The sequence below is a fragment of the Rhodnius prolixus genome, unplaced genomic scaffold, assembly GCF_049639745.1.
Source record: "Rhodnius prolixus isolate KJV_2025 unplaced genomic scaffold, Rpr scaffold_8, whole genome shotgun sequence".
Classification (NCBI taxonomy): Eukaryota; Metazoa; Arthropoda; class Insecta; order Hemiptera; family Reduviidae; genus Rhodnius; species Rhodnius prolixus.
The window spans coordinates 13207603-13229702 of record NW_027411593.1 but is presented as its reverse complement, the minus strand read 5'-3'; positions in this window follow the sequence as shown (position 1 = coordinate 13229702).

Here is a 22100-nt window from a genome sequence, read left to right as displayed (position 1 = left end):
TGAAAATCAGAAGAGCAGACGACCATCTATGGATTGTTTGGTTTTCTACGGAGGTTAGATTCAGTATCTTTGATGTTGACGGTGAAGCTTACTTGTTTCCCCTTAATGTAAACAAAAAAGTTAAGTTATCAACTATTTTTTCAGGCGGAGCTTAACGTCCAATTACCGATTTGACGGACGGAAGGACATTCTTTACTATAAACTCTTCTTTCCTAACAAATACAAAGTAACTACTACACTCAGGATTCTATCTCCTACAAATCTACGTTTGTGATCAATACATCAACACCTTACCTGTTGTTTTCCCTCAAAGTTGCTGCGATTCTTAGGAGGCTCCGGCTTAGAAAGGATTTTCCTCATAATGTGGGCCCAGAAAGGCTTTGTGTTGGCATGAAAGTTTTCCCTCACACATTAAGAAGATTAATAGTAATAATAAAGAGATTGGTAAGCTATTTCGTGCCAACAAAATCAGTAAAAGATAAACAAAATATTTTAAAAAAAGATTTTACTCAGTTTTATGAACATAATTCGTGGGCAATGATTAATAATAGCAGCGCTCTAAACTGGAGAGACCTCTAATTGTATCATTAATAAATAAAATTATCATTGCAAATTGATGAGATGAAATTTTTGAAAACAATGTTTATTATTGATAACTAATTATTGGTAATATTTGAAACAAATAACTGTGAAACAAAGTAAAAAATCGTAAAAAGAGTTAACAGCTAACTTAATTGAATCGAGAAATAATTAAAAGAAAACATTTAAAGTATTTTAGTATTTAATATTGTGCAAATACTCTCGGGAATTTTACACATCTTTACTAAATTAAATTTTCTTGATATTTTGGATGTGAACAAATGTAGACGGTGAAAAAGCCAGCCTCAAAAATACCAAAAATATCTACTACTTCTCTTAAAAGAAAAAAAAAAATCTTTATACTACATACTTTGCATTATTAAGTCCACCAGCATTCCAAAGGCCAGCAGTTATAACTTCGTTGGAACTCTGAAAAGAGCTAGTTGCATAAATACCTCAACATTCATTCGGATGGTCTGCTCCCTTATTACACTCGTTTCGCCAGTACAAAATAAAAGACTGCTCTGCCCGTTGGTTAAAAAATATATACATATATTATTCTGTAAAATGGACATTTACGTTCGTCAGATTTTCCTACAAATTTTGAATTTCACTTAATTATGTAATTGAAACTTTAAATACACCAAAACAAAAACTTTACAATACACTTGAATGATGTTTTGAAGCAAAAATTTGAACCATCTCACTCCAAGAATTGCCTAAAGAAGAGTTTGTCTGAGAATCACAATGAATTTAGCAATTTAAAACAAAAATTTTAAATTATCTTCAAAAAAAACCTCAAATTTAGAAGAAAAAAAATGCCATTAGAGACATCAAAAGAGGGCAGATTCAATCTAAAACCTTGTGTTTTGCAACTTCTAGGGGCATAATCCGATAATTATTTCCTTGAGGCTCTTCAGAGATTCATTGATCTTCAGTCATGTATATCTTCATTTTCTCTTTGGTAGGTAAACAAAGGAAGTCATGTGGGAAAGATCTTCTGGGGAATCTTCTCTAAACAACCACAAGGCGTTCATATTTCCCAGTGGATGACTGGATCGAAAACAAAGCCTCTGAAGTACCAGATTGTCACTTCGGAGCGTATAGCTGTTGCTAGTAACGGGAAGGGGCTTAGGAGAGCTTTTGAAATCCTTAAAGAGCCTTTATAAATGTCCTTTTGGAGGTTATTGTTATTAAGGTTTTATAGATCTTCGCCTCTAAAAAAATGAGGTAACTCGAGGAAATATCAAATTTGAACAATCTCTCTTTCCAAAACACACACACACGGAGTGGCAAAATAAGTAAAATCCAAGTTTTCAAACTCAGGAGATCTCAAATCCTGTATCTCCTGAGAAAAATCAAATTTAAAAAATACATTCATCCACTGTAACTTGTTTTACTAACAACAAGAGTAGATAAAACCAGTAAAATATTGCAACAGCTAACATATTGATCCCATGTTTATTGTTCTATAAAGTATTATTATCATAAATGTTGAATATAACGTACATAATTTATGTAATAAATATAATAAATAATATTTTGGTTACTGGAGAAGATGGTTTTAGCGTGCTTAGTAAATAAATGTATGTTGTTTGGATAATGAATAGGTAAAGTGTAAATTAATATTCTCTCATATTTTAAAAAGAATTTACTCAACAAATATTAACAGTGTTATAGAAATATAAATACATTAGGGAAAAACACATGATGATGAAAAATCACTATATTGTGGAAAATTGCTATTTCAGTTATTTTCCTGTGAGGAAACCATTTTTATAATTTAGGTTATTTTTTAACAATACTTCTTGTACATTATTTTTAACTGGAGCCAAATTTGGTTAATTAATATTTTTTCATCAATCATTATTTTCTTTCATACCGCCAAAAGAAAAACATAACTTCTATTTTCAAGGTTATGGCTCACAAATTTTCTTTTAGCTCTGTATATTTTAATATTTTAGCCCTGGCCATAAAAGTAAGTGTCAGAGACAGAAAAAGTAGAAATCTAGAAGAACTGGAAGCTAATTCTCTGCTTTCCCTTTGTATTTTACCTTCCATTTCCCAAACGAAGGCTACCCTTTATGTTTATTATAGCTCTGACCATAAAAGCTGGTGACAGAGACAGAAAAAGTAGAAAATCTAGAAGAACTGGAAGCTAATTCTCTGCTTTTCCTTTGTATTTTACCTTCCATTTCCCAAACGAAGGCTACCCTTTATGTTTATTATAGCTCTGACCATAAAAGTTGGTGACAGAGACAGAAAAAGTAGAAATCTAGAAGAACTGGAAGCTAATTCTCTGCTTTCCCTTTGTATTTTACCTTCCATTTCCCAAACGAAGGCTACCCTTTATGTTTATTATAGCTCTGACCATAAAAGCTGGTGACAGAGACAGAAAAAGTAGAAAATCTAGAAGAACTGGAAGCTAATTCTCTGCTTTCCCTTTGTATTTTACCTTCCATTTCCCAAACGAAGGCTACCCTTTATGTTTATTATAGCTCTGACCATAAATGCTGGCGACAGGAACGAAAGTAGAAATCTAGACGAACTAGAAGTCACTTCGGTGTTTTCTCTTTGAATTTGGCCTTTCATTTCTTATATGTAGGCTACACTTTATGCTTATTTTAGGCAAAGGTGGTATTTGATTACTGCAAACCATTATAAACGTTTAACTTGTATTTAAGTTTATAACCTTAAATCGCGCGGAAATTTAACCTCATCAGGAAGCCCACCTGTTTCTGAAACGTATTTTTCCAGACAAAATGATGGAACTAAAAGTTACGAAATCAAACACATCTATGATAATGAACGTAAAGAAGATTTAAAACTTCGAAAACTGAGCTGTTAAGTGTAAAGGTATATAAATAAACAGGTATATATGTAAAGCATTAATTAAACTTAGAAACGAGGTATTCCGAATTAATTCCACCATGTTGGGCCACAAATTAGTCTTACCAGTCGCAGAGCTTGCTGCTGTACGTACGAAGGCATGATATAGAGAAACGTGGACGAGATCTTTCTCAATAGAAAATTTATCAGTGAAGCGAAGGTAAATGCTAGCTACAGGAAGAGGTAATTAATTGAACGTTGTACACCGCCACGAACAGAGGAATAGTGTCTGAATATATATATATAGTTGGTTGGGATGGTTACATAGAACGGATACATACATCCTAGCCAGCCATACAGGAAGGGGCTGACGATCATGGATGTGACGATACAGCCTTCTCTTTTGCCCTAACCATCAGATCCTTTCACTTGCTGAACATCATCTCTAACAGCGGCATGAACAGAATCCCCCTGCGCACCCTCAGTGTAAAGCAGATGATTAACCCTGACTTAAACTATAAAGAATATTAATCTTTAGTACGTTAAAGTTCATCGGCGCGAACAAATTCCTAATCATAAGTGATATTGAATAAACGTTAGAATATATTGAGCATTATTTATTGTGGCGATTTATTTACATTAGAATTTATTCACAGTTTAATTAAATTTGTTTAATTAATTACCCTGTTAATTACTCGGGTGGAAATGTAAACTATTTAATTAATTTACGGTCAACAAATTTAAATTACTAATTAATTTAATATCGCTAGAACTCTGGGACTTGGAAATTAATACAGTCTTCACTATAAAATAGTAATGCACTGATTGAGTGTGAGAAAATGCTGTAACGGATCTGTGTGAATCGTTTGACTAGTTACCTTTTATATCATAACGCAAGAAGGGTCACTACAACTAGAATCTTGGGTGAATTATCTTAGTATTAGTTTGTAGAACCTGAAATCTAACTTTACAGAAAATCCTTCTTCCAATCGATCTCTCCCTCGATAGATCCTTAAACTCGAAATTGGCCAAAATGTTCAACTTTCCTTAACAATAGACAAGAATATAGGATTAAAAATAATTTATCACCCTCCTTTTTGGGTGTCTCGTCTGTACCATAGTGCAGACTTGTCCAAACCCTCGTTTTTGAGTTTGCATAATTTGTTCCACCACCCAAATTGCTGTTCTTAAGTTGATCCCTTCTTGTTTTATCTTCTACTTTTCTAAAAAAACCTTATTTCCGCTATTTGACGTTCGGAGACCTGGTTCGCATATTTATAGGTAAGTATTGGGATATATATTGTCTCAAACACTGCCAGAGTTTTTTTGTTGTTACTCGTCTTTTACTGACGAATTATTTTAATCAACAACATGGAATTACCTCTTCGAAGCAATCCTTGATTTTTTTTTTTTTTATTAGTTTATTTATTTTGCAACTGTATGCAGTACAATAAGCAAAAGAGATGAATGATAAGGATAGTACAAATACACATGCACGCATATACCTGTATATATCCATACATATACGCGCACATGCATGTGCGCCAAGGGCGTGAGTGGAGTGATCGACGACCATCCAGGGATGGAAGCCGTTAGATCGCCACGTTGGCAAGCTTACACAGCAACCATCCTAGGAGGTCGGCATTATATGTTGAGATGATCGCGTGGCCACCGACGCTTTAGTCTGCAGCTGTGGATTTGAAGGAAGTGTTGTAGTAGACATGTTGTGGATCAGAGGGTTGTAGATTTGAGTCCACTCCAGTTTTATGTATCGAGATTGGGGCTATTTCAGAGACGAGAGGAATAATTAGATCAGAGTGTATAGTATGATTGGAGACGTAGAAGGGAGCGTTAACTATTGTTCTTAGAATTTTTGATAGTAAGGTTTGAAGTCTGTTGTTGTTCGATTTTTTGGCGCTTCGGTAGAGCTGTATTCCGTACGTCCATATTGTATGGACGCCAGTAGGGTGGTGTATAGTTTTATTTTGTTCGTCAGGGTCAGTTTTGAACGTTTGTCGAGTAGTCTTTTCAACATTTTATACCTCAGATTGAGGTCCATTCGTTTGAGTCTCGTGTGGGGGTTCCATGTTAGTCGTTTGTCAAGATGTAGTCCGAGATATCGTACTTGGTTAGTAATTGGTATAGAAGTATTGTGGAAGGAGAGAGGAGGGAGAGTTTTCTTATTTAGAGTTAATACTATGTATTTAGACTTACATTCGTTCACTTTGATTCTCCACTTTTGCAGCCAAGGATCGAGAAGATTGAGGTGTGATTGGAGTGCACGGCATGCTATAACAGGATCTAGATGAGGAGAAAGAATTGCAAAGTCGTCGGCGAATGTGAAAGTAATTGTAGTCGGGTGAGTTGGTAAGCCGGCAGTATAGAGAATATAAAGTAAAGGGGGCTAGAATGTTTCCTTGAGGAACTCCAGCGAGTATTGGAAGGATAAAAGAAGAAGAAGAAGAAGAAGAACCTGTTTGTTTAACAAAACAAAAGTCGGAAAAGTAACAATTATTTCCTTATTATTTGCAACATACCTTTGAGATAATTATGGAGTGGTACAAAGTCACTAATTCAAGCTCTTGTTTGCTATCATGCACTAAAAAAAAGATCAAGTACCCTCAGGTAGTTAGGTAAAAATAGAACTCTGTACTGCCTGTGGTGCAAAATTACTAAAATACTCTTCATGTATCTTATATAATGAAACAGGAAATGAAACAAGGTTTGGAATTGCAATCCACATATTCGCCTTGCGCGGTGATCTGGGCCTGTAATCAGTCATTCAATGGCCGTAGATTATGTCAAATATCACTTCCTCTTGCAACTAATTTTTAGTTGATATCTACATATATTCTTCTTCTGACGGAAGTCTGAGATTAGAAAACAGCGAACGTTAATCTTTAGGATAGTATGTTCATTCTTCAATAGATCGCTAGGCTATTTGGGATAAATGAGAAAGATTAGTCTTAACGTTTGGTAATGAAAGTACCAGGAAAGAACAGCTGGAATATCTGTTAGTGGGAGATCTCCATGTTCGGTTCACGCGTGTAGTTGTATTTTATTTGATTGGACAAATAGTAATAGCAAAGTTTATGTTAATCGCCCCGTCTGGTAAAAAAAATTGGTGATTATTTCCACTTGAGTTTATATTTCTCACTATAATTATGGTTACTTCAATGAAAACTTTCTGTGTAGTTAAAGAAAAACGTAGCCGATTTGCTGTTGCCAAGCAATGTTCTTGTACTCCATACAAAAAGGTAGCAGGATATCCCTAATCTAAGTAGATTGTACATGACTAGCATCCCATGCACTTTTAAGAACATCTTCTCAGAATTTGGATAGCTAGTACTCCCGATTGTCCGCTTTGTGATCTTGGTAAACTTATTCTGGAATCTCCAGAACTCTTTTTTCAGCAAATAGACAAGACACGCAATCATTTTTTAAATAAGATAAGGCCAATATTTATACCGGGGTTGCCAGATAGACAGACATCTTTATCAAAGTAGTTTCTAGTCTATTGCAGAGCTGTATTAACTTCAACAAATATTTCTTTTTAAGCAACTAAATCCATCTTGTCTTCCAATCTCTTCTTCTGAGAATCCATTTAAAAATCTTTCTCAACATTTTTTATATTTTCTTTAGAAAAATAATTTTCTCACCTATTTCTATATCCACATACTAAGTGAGAATTGGATTGGATGGAATATTTTGTAGACGTTGAAATAAGCAATGACTATATTAGCTCGCTGTTGATGTGGAATTACATTATCTCACCAACTTCTCTCTCTCTTTTTCCCCCGTTAACAAGATGTTATTGCTAGAAATGCTCTTATTAGCAGATTCAAGTAACTCTGAATGTTTAAATTGGATCTCTATGCGCTGAATAACAATCCTAGTTGATAGCAATCTTCTCACTGTCAATCTCTTTGTTGTTTTGCTTCATTCAATTCCTTAAAATGTATTTATTTTTTTACAAGAAACAAATAGGCAAATTGTATCAGAACTTTAAAAGTATTGACATTACAAAATGTTATCATTTTTATTGCTGGAAAGTTCCAGTTGAAATAAATCTTCTCTTTAAATAGTTTTTAATGAATAATTATAGGTCTGTGAATAAAGTTAGTTTTTTTAATGAGCAATAAGAGATTGGAAACTATTAATTAAGAATATAGATGGTTAATTTCTTTTTTAAAACAGAAAACAAGGAAGAGGACAAAGAAAGTTAACCGTGGTTTGTGTTTTATTTAATTTCTTAACACTCTGCACACAACTAATATGATGGAATACAATACTAAATATTTTTATTCAAACTGAAACATACTATAATATTAAATATTCAGAATATAACAGAAATTAAAATACATATATTGCAAATAATATTAAAATATTAACTTGCAAAATCTGTTTATTAAGAAACAGTAAAGTAGAATAATTCATTTATTTAATCTTTATTTTAAATCGAAATAGTAAAAAATCGCACAACTTTTTTGAACAAAAAGCATAAAAATCTGTAATCTGTGGAAATTATATACATAATTTATTCATTCTTCGCTTAATATAAAATCAGCCTAGGCTGGTTTTCTAATTATTGTAATAAAACGGCAAAGTTTTTCTTTATTCTGTCAAATTTGGGACAAAACATTCCATTTTGAGAATTTAAATCAGCAGCTTAAACAAAAAATACTGTCAAATGAACTGGCAAACATCCAAACCCCAAACGAAAAACGAGTTGTTTTTTTTTTTGGAGATAAAGAACACATGATTAAACACTCTGATGTATAAATAATCAATAGTTTTATAGTAAAACATCGTAAAATAAAGGTAATTTTCACGAATTGTAATTTATTTAAATAGAGAAGTTAGAAACAGCAGGTGGACATTCACAAAACAAAGCGTCTAAAGTAAATAGAATTCATAACTTACACTGTAACAAATCCTAAAACCACATTCATTATTTAAAACGTTTGAATAAGGACTTAAAGCACGTACAAAATGTACGTGGTAAATTTCATCTAACATTCTAGTATTGTCATCGATAACAATTCATGGAGATTGAATTAAAATTGCTGTCGTTAACAATTTGTACATGAAATATTTGGTGTATGTAGCCAGCTAGTTTTCAAAGCTATATAGAAGCCAAAACCGCTGTATGGTACAGTTAAGGGAATTGTGATTGAACAAATATATAAATCTGAAATATTACTTAGTTACCGTATTTCTGTTATGTTCTTCTGTATATATATGAAAACAATAACTTTTATTATTTGAAAATTAATTTAATAAATATTAACTACAAAATTTAATATTTGAAATCAGTAACTATAGAAGAAACTAACTGTCTTTACCAAAATTAATTTAAAAAGAAACTAGGCTGGTTTCAGGTGTAGTTATTCTACAATTGAAAATCGATTTTTGATAACAAATTTGATTAATCTAAAATGTATTAAACCTAGAAAAAAAATTGTATTGCTTTTTGTCACAATTCTGGGCCTCCCATATTAAGAGTCCATGAACAGATAAGACAGAAGACACACCAACCCTCTAATGATGTAAAACAGTATACTCGTAATTGTAAATTAGCCCTGAAGATGACCTAGTCCCTAGATCGAAAGATCGGCATAATAAAGTTTATAATGACTGAAAGTGACATTTATTTTTCATTCTATTACGCAGAATGGTTAAAACCAAAAGGCTGGAGAGAGAAGTTATAAAACAAATGCCATTAATAAAAAATGTAAACCTTAATTCTAAAATTGTTCAATAATAAGTAATTGTGAATTGTCGTTCTTGTTTGTTTGTTTTGACAAATGTTTTAATTGAAAAAATTAGAAGCAGACGTTTTTACATTTTAAGTATTTTAATTTTTTTATTTTTCATTTGAATGGAAAAGGGAAGCTACAGTAATCAGCTAAATTATGTCTTCACAAACTAATGATCTGACTTGATTTTAGGGTAGATTTTTCATTGTGTTCCGTTGTAATGTGTGGTATGCTGTAAGATCGAGTCAATGCGTGTAAATAAGTACAAAATTTGGCTGAATATTAATACTATTATTGTATTGTCTTTTTTGCATTTTTTTAAATTGCCGCACAAAATTTGTTTATTTTGGAAAAAACTGCACACACTTAAAAAAGTGCGCACACAGGTCACAAAAAATTAAAGGTAACACTGATTATAAGTATTAAAAGAATGCATAAATGATGTACAAAATATGTTTTCATAAATGCAGAAAAAGTTGTTTTAAACAGAATTAAAGTAAGAGAGGTAGAAAGTGACGTCAAAAAGGGTCTTGGGTTTTACAATTCCAGCTGTTAAGGATACTACTTCTCTAATCTGAGGGTGAACAAAAATATTTAAGGAGACATACCCTAACAACAGGGTCAGTTTTCTGTCACTCGACATGCTGTCAACTTCCAAATTATCTAAGTAAAACTCTTAATCATGTTAATCAATGATCAGTGATCTTAAACATCACAGAACTTCAAATCTGCCTCAGTTTAAATATTTTGATTCCACGAACTTTTACCTACCATGTCCATTTTGTGGGAAATCAACTTTAACTTGAAATTCTGAGATCACAGCAGAATGCAGTTAACTGATCATCTTTCACACTTAATGTTTAACTATTTATTCCTGCCGCAGAATCTTGCAGCTACATTCTTGCAATTCGGTAAATCAGTAACCAGTAAGTACGAGGTGTGTTCAAAAAGTAACGGGAATTTTTAAATTTCGCGGGTTTGGAGAGTCTGATTGTAAATTTTTTTTTTTTATTATGTTGGTACACATGCCCCTGAAGTACGATAAAATTTTCAGTAATATTCATTGTTTACTTCTTAAGTGGCAGCCGTTAAGGTTAGACGTGTTTTTCGAGCTTGGCGATTTTTGTTTGTTAAAAAAAATGGATCAAAGAATTTGTATTAAATTTTGCGTAAAAAATGAAATAAAGTGTGTGAAATGTTAATAAAGGCATATGGTGAGTCTGCTATGAGTAAAACAAGGATTTACGAGTGGTATAAGCGTTTCCAAGATGGCCGCGAAAACGTTGAAGATGACGAACGACCTGGACGTCCAAGCACATCAACAACCGATGAAAACGTGAAAAAAGTGAAAGAAATGGTTATGAACGATCGCCGAATCACAATCAGAGAAGTCGCTGATGATGTTGCCATATCAATTGGCTCATGCCATGAAATTTTTTCGGATGTTTTGGGTATGAAACGTGTGGCAGCAAAATTTGTTCCAAAATTGTTGAATTTCGAACAAAAACAGCGGAGAATGGAAGTTGCTCAAGAGTCACTCAATGAAGTCGACAACGATGCGGATCTACTGAAACGTGTTATAACAGGTGACGAAACATGGGTTTACGGATATGATGTCGAAACTAAGGCTCAATCGTCCCAGTGAAGGCATTCTGGATCGCCAAGACCGAAAAAGGCTCGACAAGTGCGGTCGAATGTGAAGGTTATGCTCACTGTGTTCTTCGATTTTAATGGCATAGTGCATCATGAATTCTTGCCACAAGGTCAAACAATCAATAAGGAGTACTACCTACAAGTTCAACGCCGTTTGCGTGAAGCAATCCGAAAAAAAACGCCCGTATTTGTGGCAAAACAATTCATGGATTTTGCACCACGATAATGCACCTGCTCACACTTCATTGCTTGTTCGTGAATTTTTGGCCAAAAACAAAACTTTAACGATGCCCCAGCCTCCATATTCGCCAGACATGGCTCCATGTGACTTTTTTTTATTTCCAAACATAAAGAGAACATTAAAAGGCCGTCGTTTTACAAGCATAGATGACATTAAAAGCGAATCGCTGAAAGAGCTGAAAGCTATCACAAAGATCGAGTTTCAGAAGTGTTTCGAGGATTGGAAAAAGCGCTGGCACAAGTGTATTGTAAGCGAAGGGGACTACTTTGAAGGCGACAATATTAATGTAGATGAATAAGTAAATATTTTTTTCAAAAAACGAAAATTCCCGTTACTTTTTGAACACACCTCGTAGACCTCGTTAACGCTCTTAACATAAACCTTATTACACCATAAAATGTTTCCTTTATCTTATATAATTCATCTTAAACTCTCTGCTGCTGAATTTTGCAGTAGTTTACAAAGTAATGCTTAAATTGGACAGAGTAACTGAACTCTAAATTCCTTAAAATCTCATCTCAATAAAATTGGACTAGTCAAGACAAAAGAATAAAAATGAACTATTTGTAACAGTTTACCCTTTAATTCTGTGAACCATAATGCTCTTTACTAAATTAATATGTAAATAATTAATTATTTCTTTTTTCTATTTCAGGTAAGTCCAGATTATCACAAACTACCGTTCAAGGTAAATACATTTATTTATTTTTTTCCCCTGTTTATTAATTTTGAAACATATTTCTCATTAAAATAACATTTCTGCGAAACTTTTAGTTAAATATTTAATATTTCATTTTCAAAAATACTTGGATGTTTCTGTCTATCAACCATATCTGTTATATTAAATACTTCGAATTCTGCAAATAAATATTTAGGCAGGAATTTATTTTACATCAAGATTCAGCCGTAAAAATTGAAAACTATGATTATTATTTAATTTATGTATCAACTGCCAGGTGGAAATGTTGTTAATGGTACAAATGTTTATAAAAGTTTAGATATTATAGGTGGCCACTTTTTTTTAGTCTTCTGAGAACGTAGAAATGATTTTTAGAAATTTAACTTAATGTGTGTAAGTTTTTTGTTGATATATGTAGCTGTAATCAATAGCAGGTGGTACGAATTCACAAATCTGTTTCGGCCACGAAAAATATCAATAATAATAATTATTATTTTCTTAGAGGAAGGGATTAACTATGCGGTTAGCGTATTGGATTCCCACGCGGTGTTCCAGGGTTCGAATCCAGCTGCTGGCCCTTAGATTTTCACTTCCTAGGAGCTTCTTACGATTCACTCGTCCGGTGATAAACAGTGCTGTCTGTAACGACAGAACACTGTCCGGAGGCCGGCAGTGCACTGAATAAAAGCTCTAGGCGTCAATAACCTCAGATGTTGACGCGCCTTAAATCATACAATCTTCTTCTTCTTCTTCTTCTTTCCTGGCTCTACAACCCAGTGATGTGGGTCTTAGCCTCCTCAATACGTGTCGGCCAGTCGTCTCTATCTCTAGCGGCCGCCATCCAGTTACGCAGTCCGAGAATATTCCTGACGTCCTGGGCAATTCCATCATTCCAAAGCAGTCTAGTTCTCCCTACCGCAGTCCGTCTCCTTACCCGGGGTCCCGCGCAGCAGTTTGGAGAGAATCCCATCGGCACTCAGCCTCGCCACATGGCCTGCGCCCATCTCAGCCGATTTAATTTAATCCAGGCTACTACTGGGGGTACCTTCATTAGATCATATAACTCTCTATTCTTCCTACGTCGCCAGGTCGTGGCTTCACGTACTGGGCCGTAGATTTTGCGCAGTAGTTTCCTCTCTCGAACACCTTCAAACGGTGTTCGTCTGTCTTTGAGATGGTCCAGGTTTCTGAGGCGTATGCCAAGGACAGGCCGAATGAGGGTCTTGTACAGCCTAAGTTTGGTGCCTCTTGTCAGCAATTTTACTTTTAAGGTGCTTATTTAGGCCGTAATAGCACCTGTTAGCCGACATCAACCTCCTTCCTATTTCTTGGGAGGCGTCATTATCCGCAGTCATTAAAATTCAGTTTACTGAATATATTTTGAAATGGAAGCGACGATTGCACTCTTAGCTGCGCTGGCAATATGTTGAACCATCCATTTCCGTGAAATGGCATTGTCCACACCCTGTTTTCTCCAAAAGTGCTTTTAATCCAATTGTTTTCTGGATAAATGATACAAAATAATTGTAGATCTTTTTTTTAGTTTAACGTCTGCACCCATTTAAAACAAAATATTTGAAACCATTTTCAAGAAAAGTAAAACAAAATTCTTCCGATATTTACAGCCTACACTGTCATACATTTTTTTTAACAGTTTTCCGGAATCAGGGGGAAATAATAGGTTTCTTTTTGGTGAAAAAGCGATATAGAAAATTAGATCCAATCGTAGGAGATGCTTTTAAAAGTAAAAAAGGGAAAATAAAAAATTTAAAAAAATTGGTTATCGTTGAGTTCTGGGAGCATGCTTTGCTGTCAAACACCTGAGAAGGCATCTCTTTGATAAAACCGAGCAATCAATAGTTCAAACAAAAAAAATGATCTCTCTATATATATTGCAAAAAATATTATCAGTTAATTTACAACTGAGCTGATTACAATAAGAAAGTCGTGGGAGTAGTTTACAATAACTTATTTTCCAGCGTTTAATATTATAAGTTAATACGGAAATATTTTTTTTATTTATTATAACACCATGTTGCGCTGTAGTTATATCGATTGCAGTAAATGGTTGTTGCTCATTTTATATAATAACCGATCTTTAGTTAGATGGGAACAATGTGATTTCCTCAATTTGTACATCATTATAATAAAATTTAATGATTTCCTTTTACAGCATTCCCTCTTTATTATGAAAAAGCTTGCTTTAAAAACTGATTCAATAATTTATAGAAATTTTTAGTTATTTTTGGTAAACGACGTTTTAGATTGGCTGAATTTGTTGAAGTATCGTATGTGTTGGAAGAGCCAATTACATTTGCGGCAACCTCACGCCCATGCTGCTGGCACTTTTAAACTTAATGTCAATTTATACATATAAGAAATTTTGTTGAATTTTTTGTTTTATTAATGCAATTAGAAACATTTATCGTGAGATCTGAGGTTACCTGGCATGCACTTTCTTCTTGTTGCAGTTTAACTTATCTCGAAACTCCAAACTGGTGCTTAGTACGAGGTGTGGCTATTAAATAACGAGACTGATGCTGTAAAACATTTTATTTTAAATTTATACATATTTAGTTGTTATCACCTTCAATATACACCCCTCCCCTAGCCCTACAACGCTCCAAGCGAATTTACCATTGTTCGAAACAGTGCTGGAAGTCTTTTTCTGTCAGCTCCTGCATGACGCATGCCGCTTTTTCTTTCACAGCTTCAACGGACTGAAATTACTTTTTTTACTTTTAATTCAGATTTGACCTTGGGGAACAGATCTAAAGTCACATGGGGCCAGGTCAGGCGAATAAGGCGGATGGCTTGAAACTGGGATGTTGTACTTGGCTAGAAACGTCTTGCGACAGACAATGCAGTGTGAGCCGGCGCGTTGTCTTGATGGAGAAGCCCGTGACTTGTTCTTTCACAAATCGGGTCGTTTTTTCCTTACTCTTTCACGGAGTTGAGCAAGCACCTCACGGTAGTAATGTTGATTAATTTATAATCGATATTTTCATCCGTTTTGGACGTCATCATCTCCGTCGACTTCTCGGCCATCTTGGAAACGCTTGAACCACTCAAAAACTTGCGCACGTTATAAACATTCATCGCTATAAACTTCTTTCAATAAAAGATAAGTTTCAGTTGCGGTTTTACCCAGTTTCGTGTGAAATTTCACGAAAATTTGTTGCTCTACTGCAAGTGTAGTATCATGTTTTCGGCAAAACGAAATTAACACCTCTTACACAAACGACGGTTCCGGTCAGACAGATTTCTCTACAAACGCGCTGAGACGCTGCAATCGAAAGAGAAGGCTTTACGCTGCACAGCTGTCGGTCGTTAGGATTTGGGCGCTTGCATAGTTCTTCTGTAGCAGCATCAGTGTCGTTATTTAATAGCCACACCTCGTACACCACAAAAATTCCTACTTCCAATTATATGACTTCTAAATTATATGGTTGACATTCAGATTTTTCCAAATGAACAAATTAGTAGGGCTTTTTTCACCCCAAATTCATACTGTAATAACATCACTCAGAACAGTGCTAATCGTTGTCGTTTAAAACAGGTATTAGTTATTAACTCTGTCGTCAAATTGCTTTTCACTTACTTTTTGATGTGACATTATCTGCTTACTTCGCATTCTTCTTCATTCACCTTGTTCTTCCTTAACTCCTGTGCCTCTCTTGTTCAGTTTCTTCTTCTCGTTTTACCTCACTTTATTCTTCGTTCTTACCTCCTGTAACACTTCTGTTTTGATGGATAGTTGCCTCGAATCTATTTAGTCCCCTAAATTGTCGTTTAATCTACGATTAGAAATTATACGTATCAAACGTATTCCCAGAATTCCGAATTAGAATTTGTACGAATGTACTGTTAGCTTCTAGATCAAAGAGTCGGCAAAAAAGTTTTTCATTTGATCTTAACCATAACGTGCTTATCCCTTAACGTGCGAAGAGTTCAGTTGTTTGCTATGGAAGCTTTAAGTTCAGCAGGTTCTTTTGACAGGTTACATTTAATTGTTGTGATTAAATTAGTGTAGCAATGAAGCCATCATTTTTTAGGGCAAAATTCTAAGTTTTAAGTAATCAACTAGGTAGGTTAGTTGTAATTTTAATGGTTAATACTTGGCAGTATTGAAATCAGATTTTCGTCTAAGTTAAAAAACGATAAAGTTGGTTGCTAAATAAATTAATTAGATTATCTAAAAATCTTGAGAAGTTAATTATTGTAACTAATTACATTTAGTTGGGAAAACTTTGGATTGAGTAAACTCAAATGACGAAAAATAAAATTCTAAAGGAAAATTACTTTCTTATAGAGCTTATTTGATTATAATAAATTAGATTACGTTTGGTGTTGGAGGAAAAACGCTAAGGTTTGCATTTCGATTTACAAGGAGACAAAAGGAAGATGAATATAATGTAGGAAAATACAAAACTTGGACTTGACTAGAAGAAAGAAAGAGCATTACGAGGGATGAGGCAGTACGACGGCTCTTCCACCCCTCCTGATTCCTTGGTTACAGGTTTTTGTGTTTGAAGAAGTAAAAAAGAAAAAAAGGGTCTTCTGGGCGGGCAAATAAAGAGCTGGAAAGAGAAATCTTGAAGATGAACACTTCAATCCAAAAAAAATACAATGCAATGGGGGAAATAGAAGTAAGATATGAAATGGGAAGGAATCGCGAGTAAGATTCCACAGCGATATGTATCTCTCGGGGGCCATTATCATAATCTTTGTCGACGAACGGAAGAGGAACAAGAAGAAATCCCTTTACTTTGCAGGCTTTTATACTCTACCCCCTGTTTCCTGTGTATTCCCTTTGAGTGAACCTTTCACAAAGGTTTGAGAGGTGATTTAACAATAAGCATGTGCGAAGAATATTTCTGGTAATTTATCATCTCAATATTATAATCTGTAAAGAAATGACGTATACAAATATTTTATTTTTTTACCACTTTTTGCTTGAACAAAGAAAGAAAAAAACAGCAAATTAAATCGATTCGAAATGCTAACTGTATTTTCTATTGCATTAGTAGATGCTCAAAGATGCATACAACATTAATAATCTACCTTGGTCCAAACCATTATCTCGCTAAAATTCTGAAATACATTAAAATATTTAACGCAAATTTTTAAATTGTTAACAAAAATATAATAAAGTTTTTAATTTATGAAGCGGCACGTCATTGTTTATAGAGTTGGTTTTAGTTGGCTAAAAATTCAATTAAGTTTGGCCCATTAATAATGGGATTACAAGAATATCATTCTATATTCTATAAAGGATCTTTTTATATGTAAGCTCATGATTTATTAATAATACATTTCAGTTTTAAGAGCTACGGATTTCCGGGATTTCCAAATAATTTACAACGTGTTATCCATTAAAAAAAAAGAAGAGAGAGCAGGTTTTATTAATACATAATCTATTGCGAAATACTTAAGATTCAATTTTTCTGTTATTGTGCTTCTGTCTCCTCCGAAAGACTATAACTGCAACAGTTCTAATACGAGATTATAATTAACAAATTTCTGTGCAGTTGTTGGGGATCTGTGATAATGTGTCCGATATCTTTGTGGGATAATCGTGAGATCTTTGTGAGATAATGGGTGATATCTTTGTGATAATCTTGTGAGATTAATAGCGCCACATGACATTATTCAAATGTTTTGGCCTCCTTATGCATCTCTAGACTCTTAATCAGCGACATCGATACATATGAAAACTATTTTTTTACAAACTATAATGGTTGGTTGAGGTCAGAAAATAATACATTTTCTACGTTTCAGACCTCTTTTGGATCATCCTTTTTTGTTTTTTGCTTATAAATTACGATACTTCAAACTTCAATGTTTGTTGCAATATCAGAGCGCCCCGGTAGCAGAGCGGTTATAGGCTAGACCCGCACAGCTAAGATGTATTGCGGTACTAATCTATATTCTCAATGGTTTATATGAGAATTTACAGTAAAGTATAGCTAGCTAATCGTCTCCGTCCACGACACCTAATTTGGTTTTGGCCTGATAAGACAGGCCTTAAATTTACTTTTTTTTACTTCTACTTCAAACTTCATTTGCAGTAAACATGTAAAGGAAATTATCATTTATACGACACCAAATATAAACGAAATTATCAAAAAACATCAAGCTCAAATTTCTCATTAAAAGTATTCTTCACATCAACCACTTACAGGACTGGCTTTTCAAATGGAGAATCAAAACTAACGTTACGAAGTCGAAGTTTATAGTATTTACTCTCAGTCGGAAAATCCTACCTCCTACCATCTTGAACCATACTCCTATACCAACTGTGGACAAAGTACGCTACCTTGGACTGTACCTAGACATACGGTTGACATGGAATCCCCATACTAGACTGAAAAGACAAGAAACTAACCAACGCTACAAAACTTCTCGCCAGACTATTTGACAACCGTTCGAAACTTAACCTACATAACAAAAGACTCTTATATCTACAGTCTAGTATGACCCATTTGGTCATAGGCATCGAAGTATGGGGATCGAATAAACGTTCCAACTCACTACGCCTCCAGGCATTACAGTCCAAAATACTTCGAAAACTTCTTAAAGCTATGTTCTATGTACTCGTATCTAACCTCACTATTATAATGACTATTACAATGACCTCTTTCATTATAGATCTTGCTAACACTGGTTTTCTCAAATTTCATTCCTCTACAGCAGCTCATCCTAACCCTCTCATAGAACACCTATCTTCCTCCACATTACCAGAGTAATCCTCTAAGGAGATTGAAGAGAAGATGGCCTCGTGATCTTCTCTCATCGTGAGAGCAAAGCACGTTACTGGAGTGGCATCACTGGGTGCCTTCTCCACTCATGATTTTCTTTTATTTCTTTTTTCTTTCACCATATTTGCTTGTTGCAGTGGTAAATTACAATATAAGATTAAAAAAAAAATAAGTATTCTTATTATTAACTTGTAATTAATCCCTTAATGAACATATACTGTTGTTTTTGTAGTACATATTATTTTATTTTATATTGAAAATAAACTTTACACAGTGTATTATGGATAAGTAAAATACTTTTAAACTTATTGTTAGTGTACCGCCAAATTTTGAAATTGGTAAAAGTGTGCCGCGACAAAAAAAATGTTGAGAATCACTGATTTAAATAAATAAGGTTCATTCATTTTAGCCCCAGCCAATCATGGTATAGTTGATATTAGAACTATAGCCAAACATCCAATTGATTCATCAGAAATCTATTTATTTGTAGAATCATTTTCTTTTGATATTTAATCGATATTGGTGATTCATTTTGTTATAAAACAATGTAATTACGCTTAGAAAAGCGATTTCTAGAGTTTATTTACAAAGAAACTTAAGCTATCGTTTAGCTCTAAGTGCCTATCGAACTTTACTGGAGAACTGTAACCTTATACCAGAAGTAGTGGCTTACTTGTTGATTTGGATCTCGTCTATTATCTGCTACATTGTAATATATGGCGTTTGGCCAATTATAATTTTGGTGTTGCAAACGGAATAACGAAGCATACAAATGTAGGAGTGTAAAAAAAGTCATTCGCTTTTAGCGGTTTTTTCATTAGGTATTTATAAGTCTAACGTGTAGTCTCTACTTAGTACATTTTAGGAATTAAATAAGAATTTTCTTTTAATAAATCTATTTTTCAATAACAATAATCATAAACATTTTTAACACTTTTATTACCATTGATTATGGAGATGTTAAACCTGATAAATAAATCCTAGGCAATTTTTTTGTTTGTTAAAATAGAATCAAATATTAATTGTCGACTTAAGTCTTAAGAAATGATTAAGATATGGATAAAAATGAAGTAGAAGCATAAAACGTACACTATCTGTCCAATCAAGACTACTCACCCAATCTTAGAGGAGAACTGACCTACTATGGATATTATACGAACAAGTTGAAAAAAAAGTTATATTGAACGCTGTTACTTAACTTGCATTGGAAGAGCCAAAGAGAGGGAGAGAGACCCACTTCCGCTTTTATTTGATTATGTAGAAGGGTCGCAGAGCGTTAGTACGAAGTGCTCACTTCTCCATCAGCGTATGTACGAGCGCCACATCGCACACCCTTCGGGGAATGTTCTATCGCCGCAACAAAGGCTAGATCCTGACCACACTGTCTTTCTCTTTACTGTGGAAGGTCCTGGGTCAATGCCATTATGATACAGAACAACTCTTCACAGTTTATATTATGATTTGTCCATCGCGCATTTGAGCTTTTAATCATTTCTTTACTGTTTTATAATTTTTTATTTAGAAATAATAGATGAATGTTATTTATAAAAAGATGGATGCGACATCGTTCCTTGCTACTTTAGTGTGCTATTAACAAATTCTATTTTTAAGCAATTTTTTCCTATGATTAAACTTTTGACTACTTAATTTGAATAAATAATCATTTTTATAAATGATTGATAATTGACACATTTTTTTGGCCATTAAATAAATAATTAATTTCAGAAGCCACATTGATTAACTCCGTGCTCTAATGTAAATCAACTCAAATCCAGTAGCAGGGGCTGAATATAACGGTAAAGTTATTTGAATTTATATTATAAACGGATTTATTTTTTTAAAAAAAATGCATGTTCTTTCATCCACTTGTTGTTTTATGGTGTTAATCGAATTTAGCAGTGAACGGCTTAATTATTATTGACTAAAATTATTCTTGCTTCTCCTTTTAACACACATCTACAAGTAGCTTTACTAATTATTGCTTAATCATTGAACAGTAATTGGTTACTGTAATAATATTACCTGTTTTAATTGGTCTTACCAATTAGTAGCTTGTTTAATCACAATATCTTCGAGGTAATAACCAGATATGGGTTAGATTACTGGAGGTTAATTTACCAACTTACATTCAGGATATTGTGTGATTGCCAGAATGCTGGCTGGGAGAGAGCTATAATCAACTTGGCGTCAACATCAGGCAACACAAATCAAAGAGCATTTATAAAACTAGGAGTTTCTAATTAGTGGGATATGTTCAGAAATTCAAAGATATGAGAAGATAAAATTGAAGGTACGCCCATGCCCAGAATTGTACCAGTTATAAGGAGGTTCAGAGAGTCATTTTATGTTCGATTCAAGATTTATCACTCTCAGTTTTGTAAACTGCTGTTTTCTTTCTCACGTTCTGCACGATTGATGCCTAACCCATTTTTATGCTTTTTTTAAAAACGATTATTAAAAGAAAAAAAAAAATAAATCATTCGAGTTCGTTTTCGTGTGAATTTCTACACTTTTGAGTAAAGAATCACTCGGTAAAACAGGATTCTTCTATTCTTAAAACGAGACGTCCGTCATCAACAATGAGCCCAGATTAAGTTGCAAGTACCAACGAAACAACGATTAATTAAAAAGACGAGGTCTTTAAATTAACTAATGAGACTGATTTTTTAAAATTTGTTTATTCAAAAAGAATTACAATTCTATATTTTCACTTTCAAAATAACTTCCTTCCGAAGCCACACAGCGCTGGAGACGTTTCTACCACTCCTCATAGCAGTGCTCGAACTCCGATAATGGAATAGCCTTCAGCTAGTCGGTTACAGCCGTTTGAATGTTTTCGACTGTCCCAAAATGAGTTCCCTTGAGGTGATTTTTCAACTTCGGGAAAAGAAATTGCCGTGTGACAAGGAGCATTATCGTGATGCAACACCCACTTGTTCTTGATGAATTTCAATAAACGAGTTTTTGGCCAGTAAAAACATTCCTGTGGCTCCTCAGCCTCCTTATTTGCCTGACTGGAGCCCTTGGGACTTTTTTCTTTTCCAGAAGTTGAAAAATCACCTTAAGGGAATTCATTTTGGGACAGGCTATTCCAGTATCGGAGTGGAAGAAACGTCTCCAGCGCTGTATGGCTTCAGAAGGAAGTTATTTTGAAGGTGACAATTTAGAATTGTAATTCTTTTTGAATAAAAAAATCCATCTCATTACTTAGTTTACAGACCTCGTAGATCTGCATAATTATTATCTACTGTAGGATCACATTTCAGAAAACAAGTTGAGTGTAGTAGAGTAGCCAGAGACACTAGAATTATTGTTTTGTAACTTTGTGAAGAAGTGGTGGAGATTACAGACATGGATGAACGGCTCCAAGAAAGCTGCCATTCGCAAGAGTGTTGGCACTGGCAACATTGGACAAGTGGAAGATGATGGATCACTTCCTTACATCAAAATCAACATAACCTACTATCAGATCCTCTCAGAATCACTTTCTTTCTGCTTCTGCCCCAATTTTAATCTCCATTAGACATATTAGACGGCCATATTTTGTTCAATTAATTTGTTTTTGTCTTTTTTTTTTTAAATTTCTATTTTGAAATAGG